Genomic DNA, 15,583 nt, shown 5'->3' on the forward strand with positions numbered 1-15,583 from the left:
CCAGCCACCCTGCATAGCACAGAGGGGAGGATCCTCTCCGGGCTCCAGCCACTCTGCATAGCACACAGGGGAGGATCCTCTCCGTCCTCCAGCCACCCTGCATAGCACAGAGGGGGGATCCTCTCCGTGCTCCAGCCACCCTGCATAGCACAGAGGGGAGGATCCACTCCGTGCTCCAGCCACTCTGCATAGCACAGAGGGGAGGATCCTCTCCGTGCTCCAGCCACTCTGCATAGCACAGAGGGGAGGATCCTCTCCGTGCTACAGCCACCCTGCACAGCACAGAGGGGAGGTTCCTCTCCCTGCTCCAGCCACCCTGCACAGCACACCACAGAGGAGAGGATCCTCTCCGTGCTCCAGCCACTCTGCATACCGCAGGGGGAAGTATCCTCTCCGTGCTCCAGCCACTCTGCATAGCACAGCATAGAGCAGAGGATCCTCTCCGTGCTCCAGCCACCCTGCACAGCACAGAGGGGAGAATCCTCTCCGTGCTCCAGCCACTCTGCATAGCACAGCACAGAGCAGAGGATCCTCTCCGTGCTCCAGCCACCCTGCAAAGCACAGAGGGGAGGACCCTCTCCGTGCTCCAGCCACGCTGCACAGCACAGAGGGGAGGACCCTCTCCGTGCTCCAGCCACCCTGCACAGCACAGAGGGGAGGATCCTCTCCGTGCTCCAGCCACTCTGCATACCACAGGGGGGAGGATCCTCTCCGTGCTCCAGCCACTCTGCATAGCACAGCACAGAGCAGAGGATCCTCTCCGTGCTCCAGCCACGCTGCAGAGCACAGAGGGGAGGATCCCCTCCGTTCTCCAGCCACCCGGCACAGGACAGAGTGGAGGATCCTCTCCGTGCTCCAGCCACCCTGCACAGCACAGGGGGGAGGATCCTCTCCATACTCCAGCCACCCTGCACAGCACAGCACAGAGGAGAGGATCCCCTCCGTGCTCTAGCCACCCTGCATAGCACAGAGGGGAGGATCCTCTCCGTTCTCCAGCCACCCGGCACAGCACAGAGGGGAGGATCCTCTCCGTGCTCCAGCCACCCTGCACAGCACAGAGGGGAGGATCCTCTCCGTGCTCCAGCCACGCTGCAGAGCACAGAGGGGAGGATCCCCTCCCTGCTCCAGCCACGCTGCAGAGCACAGAGGGGAGGATCCTCTCCGTGCCACAGCCACCCTGCATAGCACAGAGGGGAGGATCCTCTCCGTGCTCCAGCCACTCTGCATAGCACACAGGGGAGGATCCCCTCCGTGCTCCAGCCACGCTGCAGAGCACAGAGGGGAGGATCCCCTCCGTGCTCCAGGCACGCTGCAGACCACAGAGGGGAGGATCCCCTCCGTGCTCCGGCCACGCTGCAGACCACAGAGGGGAGGATCCCCTCCGTGCTCCAGCCACGCTGCAGAGCACAGAGGGGAGGATACCCTCCGTTCTCCAGCCACCCGGCACAGCACAGAGTGGAGGATCCTCTCCATGCTCCAGCCACCCTGCACAGAACAGAGGGGAGGATCCTCTCCATCCTCCAGCCACCCTGCACAGCACAGCACAGAGGAGAGGATCCTCTCCGTGCTCCAGCCACTCTGCATAGCACACAGGGGAGGATCCTCTCCGTCCTCCAGCCACACTGCATAGCACAGAGGGGAGGATCCTCTCCGTGCTCCAGCCACTCTGCATAGCACACAGGGGAGGATCCTCTCCGTCCTCCAGCCACACTGCATAGCACAGAGGGGGGATCCTCTCCGTCCTCCAGCCACCCTGCATAGCACAGAGGGGGGATCCTCTCCGTGCTCCAGCCACCTTGCATAGCACAGAGGGGAGGTTCCTCTCTGTGCTCCAGCCACTCTGCACAACACAGAGGGGAGGATCCTCTCCGTGCTCCAGCCACCCTGCACAGCACAGAGGGGAGGTTCCTCTCCATGCTCCAGCCACCCTGCACAGCACAGCACAGAGGAGAGGATCCTCTCCATGCTCCAGCCACTCTGCATAGCACAGCATAGAGCAGAGGATCCTCTCCGTGCTCCAGCCACCCTGCATTGCACAGAGGAGAGGATCCTCTCCATGCTCCAGCCACTCTGCATACCACAGGGGGGAGGATCCTCTCCGTGCTCCAGCCACTCTGCATAACACAGGGGAGAGGATCCTCTCCGTGCTCCAGCCACTCTGCATAGCACAGCACAGAGGGGAGGATCCTCTCCGTCCTCCAGCCACCCTGCATAGCACAGAGGGGGGATCATCTCCGTGCTCCAGCCACCCTGCACAGCACAGAGGGGAGGATACTCTCCGGGCTCCAGCCACCCTGCACAGCACAGAGAGGAGGATCCTCTCCGTGCTCCAGCCACCCTGCACAGCACAGCACAGAGGGGAGGATCCTCTCCGTGCTCCAGCCACTCTGCACAGCACAGAGGGGAGGATCCTCTCCGTGCTCCAGCCACGCTGCATAGCACAGAGGAGAGGATCCTCTCCGTGCTCCAGCCACCCTGCACAGCATAGAGGGGAGGATCCTCTCCATGCTCCAGCCACCCTGCACAGCACAGCACAGAGGAGAGGATCCTCTCCGTGCTCCAGCCAAGCAGCAGAGCACAGAGGAGAGGATCCTCTCCGTGCTCCAGCCAAGCAGCAGAGCACAGAGGAGAGGATCCTCTCCGTCCTCCAGCCACCCTGCATAGCACAGAGGGGAGGATCCTCTCGGTGCTCCAGCCACCCTGTATAGCACAGAGGGGAGGATCCTCTCCGTGCTCCAGCCACTCTGCATAGCACAGAGGGGAGGATCCTCTCCGTGCTCCAGCCACCCTGCATAGCACAGAGGGGAGGATCCTCTCCGTGCCCCAGCCACCCTGCATAGCACAGAGGGGAGGATCCTCTCCGGGCTCCAGCCACTCTGCATAGCACACAGGGGAGGATCCTCTCCGTCCTCCAGCCACCCTGCATAGCACAGAGGGGGGATCCTCTCCGTGCTCCAGCCACCCTGCATAGCACAGAGGGGAGGATCCACTCCGTGCTCCAGCCACTCTGCATAGCACAGAGGGGAGGATCCTCTCCGTGCTCCAGCCACTCTGCATAGCACAGAGGGGAGGATCCTCTCCGTGCTACAGCCACCCTGCACAGCACAGAGGGGAGGTTCCTCTCCCTGCTCCAGCCACCCTGCACAGCACACCACAGAGGAGAGGATCCTCTCCGTGCTCCAGCCACTCTGCATACCGCAGGGGGAAGTATCCTCTCCGTGCTCCAGCCACTCTGCATAGCACAGCATAGAGCAGAGGATCCTCTCCGTGCTCCAGCCACCCTGCACAGCACAGAGGGGAGAATCCTCTCCGTGCTCCAGCCACTCTGCATAGCACAGCACAGAGCAGAGGATCCTCTCCGTGCTCCAGCCACCCTGCAAAGCACAAAGGGGAGGACCCTCTCCGTGCTCCAGCCACGCTGCACAGCACAGAGGGGAGGACCCTCTCCGTGCTCCAGCCACCCTGCACAGCACAGAGGGGAGGATCCTCTCCGTGCTCCAGCCACTCTGCATACCACAGGGGGGAGGATCCTCTCCGTGCTCCAGCCACTCTGCATAGCACAGCACAGAGCAGAGGATCCTCTCCGTGCTCCAGCCACCCTGCACAGCACAGAGGGGAGGATCCTCTCCGGGCTCCAGCCACCCTGCACAGCACAGAGGGGAGGACCCTCTCCGTGCTCCAGCCACCCTGCACAGCACAGAGGGGAGGATCCTCTCCGTGCTCCAGCCACGCTGTATAGCACAGAGGGGAGGATCCTCTCCGTGCTCTAGCCACTCTGCATAGCACAGAGGGGAGGATCCTCTCCGTGCTCCAGCCACCCTGCATAGCACAGAGGGGAGGATCCTCTCCGTGCCCCAGCCACCCTGCATAGCACAGAGGGGAGGATCCCCTCCGTGCCCAAGCCACCCTGCATAGCACAGAGGGGAGGATCCTCTCCAGGCTCCAGCCACTCTGCATAGCACACAGGGGAAGATCCTCTCCGTCCTCCAGCCACCCTGCATACCACAGGGGGGAGGATCCTCTCCGTGCTCCAGCCACTCTGCATAGCACAGCACAGAGCAGAGGATCCTCTCCGTGCTCCAGCCACCCTGCACAGCACAGAGGGGAGGTTCCTCTCCCTGCTCCAGCCACCCTGTACAGCACAGTACAGAGGAGAGGATCCTCTCCGTGCTCCAGCCACTCTGCATACCGCAGGGGGGAGGATCCTCTCCGTGCTCCAGCCACTCTGCATAGCACAGCATAGAGCAGAGGATCCTCTCCGTACTCCAGCCACTCTGCATAGCACAGAGGGGAGGATCCCATCTGTGCCCCAGCAACCCTGCATAGCACATAGGTGAGGATCCTCTCCGTACTCCAGCAACTCTGCACAGCACAGAGGCTAGGATCCTCTCCGTCCTCCAGCCACCCTGCTTGGCACAGAGGGGGGATCCTCTCCGTGCTCCAGCCACCCTGCACAGCACAGAGGGGAGGATCCTCTCCGTGCTCCAGCCACTCTGCATAGCACAGAGGGGAGGATCCTCTCCGTGCTCCAGCCACGCTACAGAGCACAGAGGGGACGATCCTCTCCGTGCTCCAGCCACCCTGCACAGCACAGAGGGGAGGACCCTCTCCATCCTCCAGCCACGCTGCCGAGCACAGAGGGGAGGATCCTCTCCGTCCTCCAGCCACCCTGCACAGCACAGAGGGGAGGATCCTCTCCGTGCTCCAGCCACTCTGCCGAGCACAGAGGGGAGGATCCTCTCTGTGCTCCAGCCACTCTGCATACCACAGGGGGGAGGATCCTCTCCGTGCTCCAGCCTCTCTGCATAGCACAGCACAGAGCAGAGGATCCTCTCCGTGCTCCAGCCACCCTGCATCGCACAGAGGGGAGGATCCTCTCCGTCCTCCAGCCACCCTGCAGAGCACCGAGGGGGGGATGCCCTCCGCGCTCCAGCCATGCTGCAGAGCACCGAGGGGGGGATGCCCTCTGCGTTCCAGCCACGCTGCCCAGCACCGAGGGGGGGGACCCCCTCCGTGCTCCAGCCACCCTGCACAGCACCGAGGGGGGGACCCCCTCCGTGCTCCAGCCACCCTGCACAGCACCGAGGGGGGGACCCCCTCCGTGCTCCAGCCACCCTGCATAGCACAGAGGGGAGGATCCTCTCCGGGCTCCAGCCACCCTGCACAGCACAGAGGGGAGGATCCTCTCCGTGCTCCAGCCGCCCTGCACAGCACAGAGGGGAGGACCCTCTCCGTGCTCCAGCCACCCTGCACAGCACAGAGGGGAGGATCCTCTCCGTGCTCCAGCCACGCTGTATAGCACAGAGGGGAGGATCCTCTCCGTGCTCTAGCCACTCTGCATAGCACAGAGGGGAGGATCCTCTCCGTGCTCCAGCCACCCTGCATAGCACAGAGGGGAGGATCCTCTCCGTGCCCCAGCCACCCTGCATAGCACAGAGGGGAGGATCCCCTCCGTGCCCAAGCCACCCTGCATAGCACAGAGGGGAGGATCCTCTCCGGGCTCTAGCCACTCTGCATAGCACACAGGGGAGGATCCTCTCCGTCCTCCAGCCACCCTGCACAGCACAGAGGGGAGGATCCTCTCCGTGCTCCAGCCACTCTGCCGAGCAAAGAGGGGAGGATCCTCTCTGTGCTCCAGCCACTCTGCATACCACAGGGGGGAGGATCCTCTCCGTGCTCCAGCCTCTCTGCATAGCACAGCACAGAGCAGAGGATCCTCTCCGTGCTCCAGCCACCCTGCATCGCACAGAGGGGAGGATCCTCTCCGTGCTCCAGCCACCCTGCACAGCACAGAGGGGAGGACCCTCTCCGTGCTCCAGCCACCCTGCACAGCACAGAGGGGAGGATCCTCTCCGTGCTCCAGCCACGCTGTATAGCACAGAGGGGAGGATCCTCTCCGTGCTCTAGCCACTCTGCATAGCACAGAGGGGAGGATCCTCTCCGTGCTCCAGCCACCCTGCATAGCACAGAGGGGAGGATCCTCTCCGTGCCCCAGCCACCCTGCATAGCACAGAGGGGAGGATCCCCTCCATGCCCAAGCCACCCTGCATAGCACAGAGGGGAGGATCCTCTCCGTGCTCCAGCCACTCTGCATAGCACACAGGGGAGGATCCTCTCCGTCCTCCAGCCACCATGCATACCACAGGGGGGAGGATCCTCTCCGTGCTCCAGCCACTCTGCATAGCACAGCACAGAGCAGAGGATCCTCTCCGTGCTCCAGCCACTCTGCATAGCACAGAGGGGAGGATCCTCTCCGGGCTCCAGCCACCCTGCACAGCACAAAGGGGAGGATCCTCTCCGTGCTCCAGCCACCCTGCACAGCACAGAGGGGAGGACCCTCTCCGTGCTCCAGCCACCCTGCACAGCACAGAGGGGAGGATCCTCTCCGTGCTCCAGCCACGCTGCATAGCACAGAGGGGAGGATCCTCTCCGTGCTCTAGCCACTCTGCATAGCACAGAGGGGAGGATCCTCTCCGTGCTCCAGCCACCCTGCATAGCACAGAGGGGAGGATCCTCTCCGTGCCCCAGCCACCCTGCATAGCACAGAGGGGAGGATCCCCTCCGTGCCCAAGCCACCCTGCATAGCACAGAGGGGAGGATCCTCTCCGGGCTCCAGCCACTCTGCATAGCACACAGGGGAGGATCCTCTCCGTCCTCCAGCCACCCTGCATAGCACAGAGGGGGATCCTCTCTGTCCTCCAGCCACCCTGCATAGCACAGAGGGGGGATCCTCTCTGTCCTCCAGCCACCCTGCATAGCACAGAGGGGGGATCCTCTCCGTGCTCCAGCCACCCTGCATAGCACAGAGGGGAGGATCCTCTCCGTGCTCCAGCCACTCTGCATAGCACAGAGGGGAGGATCCTCTCCGTGCTCCAGCCACCCTGCACAGCACAGAGGGGAGGTTCCTCTCCCTGCTCCAGCCACCCTGTCCAGCACAGTACAGAGGAGAGGATCCTCTCCGTGCTCCAGCCACTCTGCATACCGCAGGGGGGAGGATCCTCTCCGTGCTCCAGCCACTCTGCATAGCACAGCATAGAGCAGAGGATCCTCTCCGTACTCCAGCCACTCTGCATAGCACAGAGGGGAGGATCCCATCTGTGCCCCAGCAACCCTGCATAGCACATAGGGGAGGATCCTCTCCGTACTCCAGCAACTCTGCACAGCACAGAGGCTAGGATCCTCTCCGTCCTCCAGCCACCCTGCTTGGCACAGAGGGGGGATCCTCTCCGTGCTCCAGCCACCCTGCACAGCACAGAGGGGAGGATCCTCTCCATGCTCCAGCCACTCTGCATAGCACAGAGGGGAGGATCCTCTCCGTGCTCCAGCCACGCTACAGAGCACAGAGGGGACGATCCTCTCCGTGCTCCAGCCACCCTGCACAGCACAGAGGGGAGGACCCTCTCCATCCTCCACCCACTCTGCCGAGCACAGAGGGGAGGATCCTCTCTGTGCTCCAGCCACTCTGCATACCACAGGGGGGAGGATCCTCTCCGTGCTCCAGCCTCTCTGCATAGCACAGCACAGAGGGGAGGATCCTCTCCGTGCTCCAGCCACCCTGCATCGCACAGAGGGGAGGATCCTCTCCGGGCTCCAGCCACTCTGCATAGCACACAGGGGAGGATCCTCTCCGTCCTCCAGCCACCCTGCAGAGCACTGAGGAGGGGACCCCCTCCGTGCTCCAGCCACCCTGCACAGCACCGAGGGGGGGACCCCCTCCGTGCTCCAGCCACCCTGCACAGCACCGAGGGGGGGACCCCCTCCGTGCTCCAGCCACCCTGCACAGCACCGAGGGGGGGACCCCCTCCGTGCTCCAGCCACCCTGCACAGCACCGAGGGGGGGACCCCCTCCGTGCTCCAGCCACCCTGCACAGCACCGAGGGGGGGACCCCCTCCGTGCTCCAGCCACCCTGCACAGCACCGAGGGGGGGACCCCCTCCGTGCTCCAGCCACCCTGTACAGCACCGAGGGCGGGACCCCCTCCGTGCTCCAGCCACCCTGCACAGCACCGAGGGCAGGACCCCCTCCGTGCTCCAGCCACCCTGCACAGCACTGAGGGGGGACCCCCTCCATGCTCCAGCCACCCTGTACAGCACCGAGGGCGGGACCCCCTCTGTGCTCCAGCCACGCTGCGCTGCACAGAGGGGAGGATCCCCTCCGTGCTCCAGCCACGCTGCGCTGCACAGAGGGGAGGATCCTCTCCGTGCTCCAGCCACGCTGCAGAGTACAGAGGGGAGGATCCTCTCCGTGCTCCAGCAACGCTGCAGAGCACAGAGGGGAGGATCCTCTCCGTGCTCCAGCCACGCTGCAGAGCACAGAGGGGAGGATCCTCTCCGTGCTCCAGCCACCCTGCACAGCACAGAGGGGAGGACCCTCTCCATCCTCCAGCCACACTGCCGAGCACAGAGGGGAGGATCCTCTCTGTGCTCCAGCCACTCTGCATACCACAGGGGGGAGGATCCTCTCCGTGCTCCAGCCTCTCTGCATAGCACAGCACAGAGCAGAGGATCCTCTCCGTGCTCCAGCCACCCTGCATCGCACAGAGGGGAGGATCCTCTCCGTCCTCCAGCCACCCTGCAGAGCACCGAGGGGGGGATGCCCTCCGCGCTCCAGCCATGCTGCAGAGCACCGAGGGGGGATGCCCTCCATGTTCCAGCTGCGCTACAGAGCACCGAGGGGGGGATGCCCTCTGCGTTCCAGCCATGCTGCCCAGCACCGAGGGGTGGACCCCCTCCGTGCTCCAGCCACCCTGCACAGCACCGAGGGGGGGACCCCCTCCGTGCTCCAGCCACCCTGCACAGCACCGAGGGGGGGACCCCCTCCGTGCTCCAGCCACCCTGCACAGCACCGAGGGGGGGACCCCCTCCGTGCTCCAGCCACCCTGCACAGCACCGAGGGGGGGACGCCCTCCGTGCTCCAGCCACCCTGCACAGCACCGAGGGGGGGACGCCCTCCGTGCTCCAGCCACCCTGCACAGCACCGAGGGGGGGGACCCCCTCCGTGCTCCAGCCACCCTGCACAGCACCGAGGGGGGGACCCCCTCCGTGCTCCAGCCACCCTGCACAGCACCGAGGGCGGGACCCTCTCCGTGCTCCAGCCACCCTGCACAGCACTGAGGGGGGACCCCCTCCATGCTCCAGCCACCCTGCAGAGCACCGAGGGCGGGACCCCCTCTGTGCTCCAGCCACGCTGCGCTGCACAGAGGGGAGGATCCCCTCCGTGCTCCAGCCACGCTGCGCTGCACAGAGGGGAGGATCCCCTCCGTGCTCCAGCCACGCTGCGCAGCAGAGAGGGGAGGATCCCCTCCGTGCTCCAGCCACGCTGCGCAGCACAGAGGGGAGGATCCTCTCCGTGCTCCAGCCACGCTGCGCAGCACAGAGGGGAGGATCCTCTCCGTGCTCCAGCCACGCTGCGCATCACAGAGGGGAGTATCCTCTCCGTGCTCCAGCTATGCTGCATAGTACAGAGGGGAGGTTCCTCTCCGTGCTCCAGCCACTCTGCATAGCACAGAGGGGAGGATCCTCTCTGTGCTCCAGCCACGCTGCATAGCACAGAGGGGAGGATCCTCTCCGTGCTCCAGCCACGCTGCATAGCACAGAGGGGAGGTTCCTCTCCGTGCTCCAGCCACGCTGCATAGCACAGAGGGGAGGATCCTCTCTGTGCTCCCGCCATGCTGCATAGCACAGTGGGGAGGATCCTCTCCGTGCTCCAGTCGGCAACCTCTGAAATTGTAGCGCCCTAAAATTATCGAGGGGCTGCAGCAACTCCCTACATGGAAAAGTGTACCAAATTATGCCTGGTGTGGAGAAAGTGGTTAGGGAGACATTTTTTCCCTCTCTCATAATACTAGAATCTAAAGGGATCATTCTATGAAGCTGCTCGGTGGGCGATTCAGGACAGCTAAAAGTCATTCACACAACACCTAGTTAAACTGTGGAATTCACTTCCAGGAGACGTAGTGATGGCCACCTGTTTGGATGGCTTTAAAAGGGGGTTAGACAAATTCCACAAGGGGAAGACCATTGATGGTTCAAGTCCTGATGGCTATATGCTACCTCCAGTATCAGAGGCAGTATACCTGTGTACACCAGTTGCTGGTGAACATGGGCAGGAGGGTGCTGTTGCTCTTGTGTTCTGCTTGTGGGCAGCTGGTTGGCCACTGTAGGAGCCGCTGTAGGAGGCTAGATGGACCCTGGGCCTGATGCAGCATCAGGACCCTTCTGCTGTTCTAAGATAGCATTCAGATGTGCCTATAGCCAAAATGGGTTTTCTCCTGGGTCTGTGTGAACCCAGAAGGTATGCTGGGGTGTTGGCCAGTGGCAGCCCATCTTCCAAGGCTGTGTGCCCATCCAGCTCGCTCACGGGGTGTGTCCCATGCCTGACTGTCCCCGGCTGGCTGGCGGTGGGGTGTGTGGCTTTGGGATGAGGAGGCTGCTAGTCCCAGGCGGTGTGCATGGGAGCTGTCCATTGTGGCGGTGCTGAAGACCTGCCTGCCGCCTCACTTTGTCCCCTTGGTGCTCTGGAGGTCCGAGGGCCTGTAGCATTGTGAATGTGCCGTGTGGGACACTGTGCGGGACGCCATTGCAGGTGGAGTGGCCCAGGCCTTGGTGGAGGCTGAGCTCAGGCCAGATGCCCCCCCTCAAACTCAGGGAGCTGCTGTGCCCCAGGCAGCTTGGGATTGCCTGAGAGGAGGAGCTTGATGCAGTGGAGGCAGGCAGATGAGGGGCTTCATGTGCAGGCAGTGGGGGTGGTGTGCAGTCATGGTACCAACGGGCAAGTGTGAACAGCTTGGGGGGCTGGGCTCCGAGGGGGTGAGTGCAGGGGAGAGTGTGGAGGAGGGCGAGCCAGTGTCCTGCACTGAGGCTCTGACAGAAGGGAGCAGGCACAGGGGCCAGCAGTGGTGGTCATAGAATCATAGAACAGTAGGGTTGGGAGGGGCCTACAAGGCCATCAAGTCCCACCCCCTGCTCAATGCAGGAATCCAGGTCAGAGCATCCCCGACAGGTGGCTGTCCAGCCTCGTCTCGAGTGCCTCCAGTGTGGGAGAGCCCACCACCTCCCCAGGTAATTGGTTCCATTGTCGTATTGCTCTTACAGTCAGGAAGTTTTTCCTGATGTTCAGCCGGAATCTGGCTTCCTGGCACTTGAGCCCATGATTCCGTGTCCTGCACTGTGGGATGATCAAGAAGAGATCCTGGGCTTCCTCTCTGGGACAACCTTCCAAGTACTTCCAAGAGTCTGTGCAGTGTGGCTTTGTAGTGGGGGAGGGAGGCCTGGGGGCCTTTAACGAGGCTGGATTTGGGTTGGGGCTGGGGGCGGTGACACAGTGATTTTATTTTTCCTATTTTTCTTCAAGTTGTCTTTCTAATATCTACTTATATCTACCTCCCTTCAATATTTAAGTATATATCTTATATTATTGCTTTAATTAATTTCTCTTATTTCTTAAATCCACCTTTACTTGATTTTTGTCAATAAAGATTGCTTCTCTCTATAACTTCTCTACATGCTCCTAGTAGATAACCTTGTAGACTTCAGGCACCACAGTGTACTCTTGCTTTCTTTGCAATGTAACAAATGTGTGAAAAGTTTGACCCTGAATACAAGCCTGAATTGTAAACATACTGAAATGTATTTTGTAACCCAAGACATTTAAGTGTCCATTGAGAACACCACGAAATGTAAAAAGATCAATATTCTAAACCAGTCCATGTCATGTGAATAGCCCAGATCAGGAAGGCAAGGTGTGAATGGAGAATGAATGGTTTTATTGCAGGAGGGCAGCTGAGGATGCTCTGGTATGTGCTGAAGATTGCCAAAGTATCGGTTACAGAAGATGGAAATGGGCCAATGAAAGAGGAGGACCGCATGTTATGACCACAGAAACAACCTTGAGAAAGGTTACCTCCTGTAACTTGAAAGCTCAAGTTACAGGAAGCCAGATTCAGGCTGAACATCAGGAAAAAAATCCTGACTGATAGAGCAATACGACAATGGAACCAATTCCCCAGGGAGGTGGTGGGCTCTCCCACACTGGAGGCGTTGAAGACGAGGCCGGACAGCCACCTGTCAGGGATGCTCTGACTTGGATTCCTGCATCGAGCAGGGGGCTGGACTCGATGGCCTTGTAGGCCCCTTCCAACCCTACTATTCTATGGTTCTAAATGTTGGGGAGTCAGAAGGAGATAGTCTGTCTTCAACAAATGTCAATCCTGGAATTGGGAACATGATGTATTATCAGCAAAGAACATACTGAACCCCTCTTTGGTCTCATGAGCCCCAATGAGGGAAAAGGGTATAAAACTCGTGAATCTGCGAGGGGCATGGTTGCATCTGGATCATTTGTATGTGCACATACCAACAGCACCCTCGATCCGCGGGGCACGTATTAAGTGCTCTGGCCAAGTATTTGATAGCGTTGTGGTATGTGTTGGGTAAAATTCAGGGAAAGGATTTTACTGTCTGGGGCTTAGATAAGGAGCAGTTATCTTTGTTCTGTCATACTTAACCATTTGGGTTTAGTATATATGACAATAGGCTTGGGCCTGGCTGACATTGTATCACCGTTGCCTCAGTGGGCCATTTCTGGCGTGGACCAATCTGGAGCTGAGCAACAAATAGGGGCTAACTGTATACTTAGTCATTTAATGCACCACATTTGGGTAACTAAGCTCCTACCTAAGAGGGGTACAACCTCTTAAGCCTCAGAGAAGGGTGCAACGTCTTGAGGATTGTTGGTTTGGGGCTCTTATCTAAGAGGCGTGCAACCTCTTTAGCTTAGGAGAGCCTGAAACTCTTTAAGATTTCTTTGTAACTAAGTTTGTACCTAGGAGGCGTGCAACCTCTTAAGCCTCAGAGAGTGTGCAACTCTCTGGGGAGGTTCTACTTTTGCTTATTTCTTTTATCTCAATAAATCTCCTTTTCTTTCATCTACATTGGTGGTGTGCATGTTCTTATCCACCTCATAAGATCCCAAACATCTCAGCCAGATCAACTGAGACTTTTACTATGCATGTAGCTGAAGAAAGCCTTTTTGTTGCTTTTAGCCTCCCTCGTAAACTTCAGCTCATTCTCAGCTTTAGCCTTCCTGATGCCATCCCTGCAATTCTGTGCTACCTGCCTGTACTCTTCCTTTGTTGCTTGGCCTTCTCTCCACTTCCTATATGTGTCCTTTTTTGTTTTCAGGTCATCCCTAAGCTTTTTGTGAAGCCACATTGGCTTCTTCTGTTGTCTGCCACCTTTTCTTCTTGTTGGAATTGTTTGTAATTGTGCCTTGAGAATTTCCTTTTTTAAAAGCTCCCACCCATCTTGGACTCCTTTTCTTGTTAGCGTCGCTTGCCATGGGACCTTACTGATCATTGTGCCGAGTTTATTAAAATCAGCTTTCCTAAAATCCAGGGTACGCGTTTGAGTACACTCAGCTTTTGCTTCCTTTAGAACCAAGAAGTCAAGTATAACATGGTTGCTTTCCCCCAGAGTTCCTGTAACTGCTACTTTACCCACTCAGTCATCTCTATTGGTTAGGGTCAAGTCAAGGATAGCCAATCCTCTAGTTCCTTCCTCTATTTTCTGTAGGAGGAAGTTATCCGCCACACTAGACAGGAATTTCCTGGAGGGGCCATGTTTTGCAGATTTCGTCTCCCAACAAATATCGGGGAAATTGAAGTCCCCCATTACTACTACATCATACTTCCTTGAAACCTTGGCAATTTGCTTTTCAAAAGTTTCATCCTCATCTTCGCCTTAACTGGGTAGCTGGTAGTAGACTCTGACCACCAGGTTCCTTTTATTCTTTGCTCTATTTATTTTGATCATGATGTTCTCGATGGGGCTACCAAGCTCATTTCTGTACAGAGATATGTATTTTTCACATACAGTGCAACCCCACCTCCCTTTCTGTTCCTCCTGTTCTTTTTGAACAAGTTATATCCTTCAATTGCTGTATTCCAGTCATGAGAGTCATCCCACCAAGTCTCAGTTATACCTATCAAGTCATAATTTCCCTCCTGTATTAAGAGTTCAAGTTCGTTCTGTTTGTTTCCCATACTCTTGGCATTAGTTTGTAGACATTGAAGACCATGTGCTTCTTAGTCTGGCTTTCTTCCTCCGTGTGTCTGAAGGCTATTATTGGGTGCTATTAGAGATGTTCTCTCCACTGCAGTGCATGAGCCTTCGTCCGTTGTTACCCCCAACTTTACGTCTCTTTGGCCAATAAAGCCTTAGGACAGCTGCCTGCCTTGATCTGCCTTATGTTGGGTAAAATCAAGAACTAAATCACTTTGGCAATGCACTGCTGCTGCTTTTTCTCTACATGGTAGCTATTCCCCTCCCTGTGCCCTCAACATTCAGTGTGCTGCGTTATGAAATCTCATAGGGATTCATTATACCAATAAAAATTCTTTTAAAAATAAGTAAGTTGAATTTAAAAAAAGAAATTCCATTCCACCAACTACAATAGAAAGAGGATAGGAAAACGTATACGGTTTTCATATAAGGCCTCAAGCTTTTGGGCAAATGATAGGCACAAACAGTTGCCAACACATGCTTTCAGTGCCAACAGTATGTGACTGGGAATTTATTTTATTTTTTCTGTTAACTGCTCTTTCTCCCTCAGTCTTTAACCAATCTTCCTGAAATTTCAGGTTATGTAAAATAGACATTTGTGTCTGGCCCATGTGATTTTCAGGAAGATTGGTGAAACCTTTTTGATTATATCAAAGTTAGAATACCCCCCCCCCTGCTTTTCATTTAACATTGCAGAACTTTACTATAGCTCCTTGCAAGTCTTAGATCTGGCAAAACAGTGATGCAATAGCCCTGCAGTATTTTCATCTGATGGGAAGATTCTGAAACACACATGTCATTAGCTGGGTGCATATGTGTGAATGAATAGGTACAGTCAGGGCCAGAAATACTGGAACAAGGATAACTGTTTTGGCAGTTGGCCTCTGTAGACCACCACATTGAAGTTGAAAGGAAACACACCCAGATGGGAGCAAAGTCAGGACTTTCAGCTGTAATTCAGGGGGTTTGACAAAAGTGGGGCAGTAACCATCCAGGAAGTACAGCCAGTGGCATACACACACACCCATTGTTGGTGGCTCAGAAGTAATGGAACGAAAGGCTGACAAGCAGCTGCATGGCCAGGTGTGGCCTGTTTCCTGGGTACCCCATGACCAATCAAGCAGATGAAAGGCCTGGAGGTGGTTCTGAGTGTTACATTTGCATTTGGTAGCTGTTCACTGGAACTCCCAACATGAGGTCCAAAGAGGTGTCCATGCGAGTGAAGGAGGCCATCATTAGGCCGAGGAAACAACATAAACCCATCAGAGAGCGAAAACAATGGGAGTGGCCAACACAACAATCTGGAACATCCTGAAAAAGAAGGAAATAACTGGCAAGCTCAGCAACAGCAAAAGGCCTGGAAGACCACGGAAGACAACTAAAGTGGATGACCGCAGAATGCTGCTCATGGTGAAGAGGAACCCTTTCACAACATCTAGCCAGGTCAAGAATGCTCTTGCGGAGGTAGACATGTCATTGTCAACATCTACACTCAAGAGACGGCTTTATGAATGTAAATACAG

Source organism: Heloderma suspectum, chromosome 2 (assembly GCF_057233095.1).
Source record: "Heloderma suspectum isolate Gila_16-S chromosome 2, 16-S_ref, whole genome shotgun sequence".
Lineage (NCBI taxonomy): Eukaryota > Metazoa > Chordata > Lepidosauria > Squamata > Helodermatidae > Heloderma > Heloderma suspectum.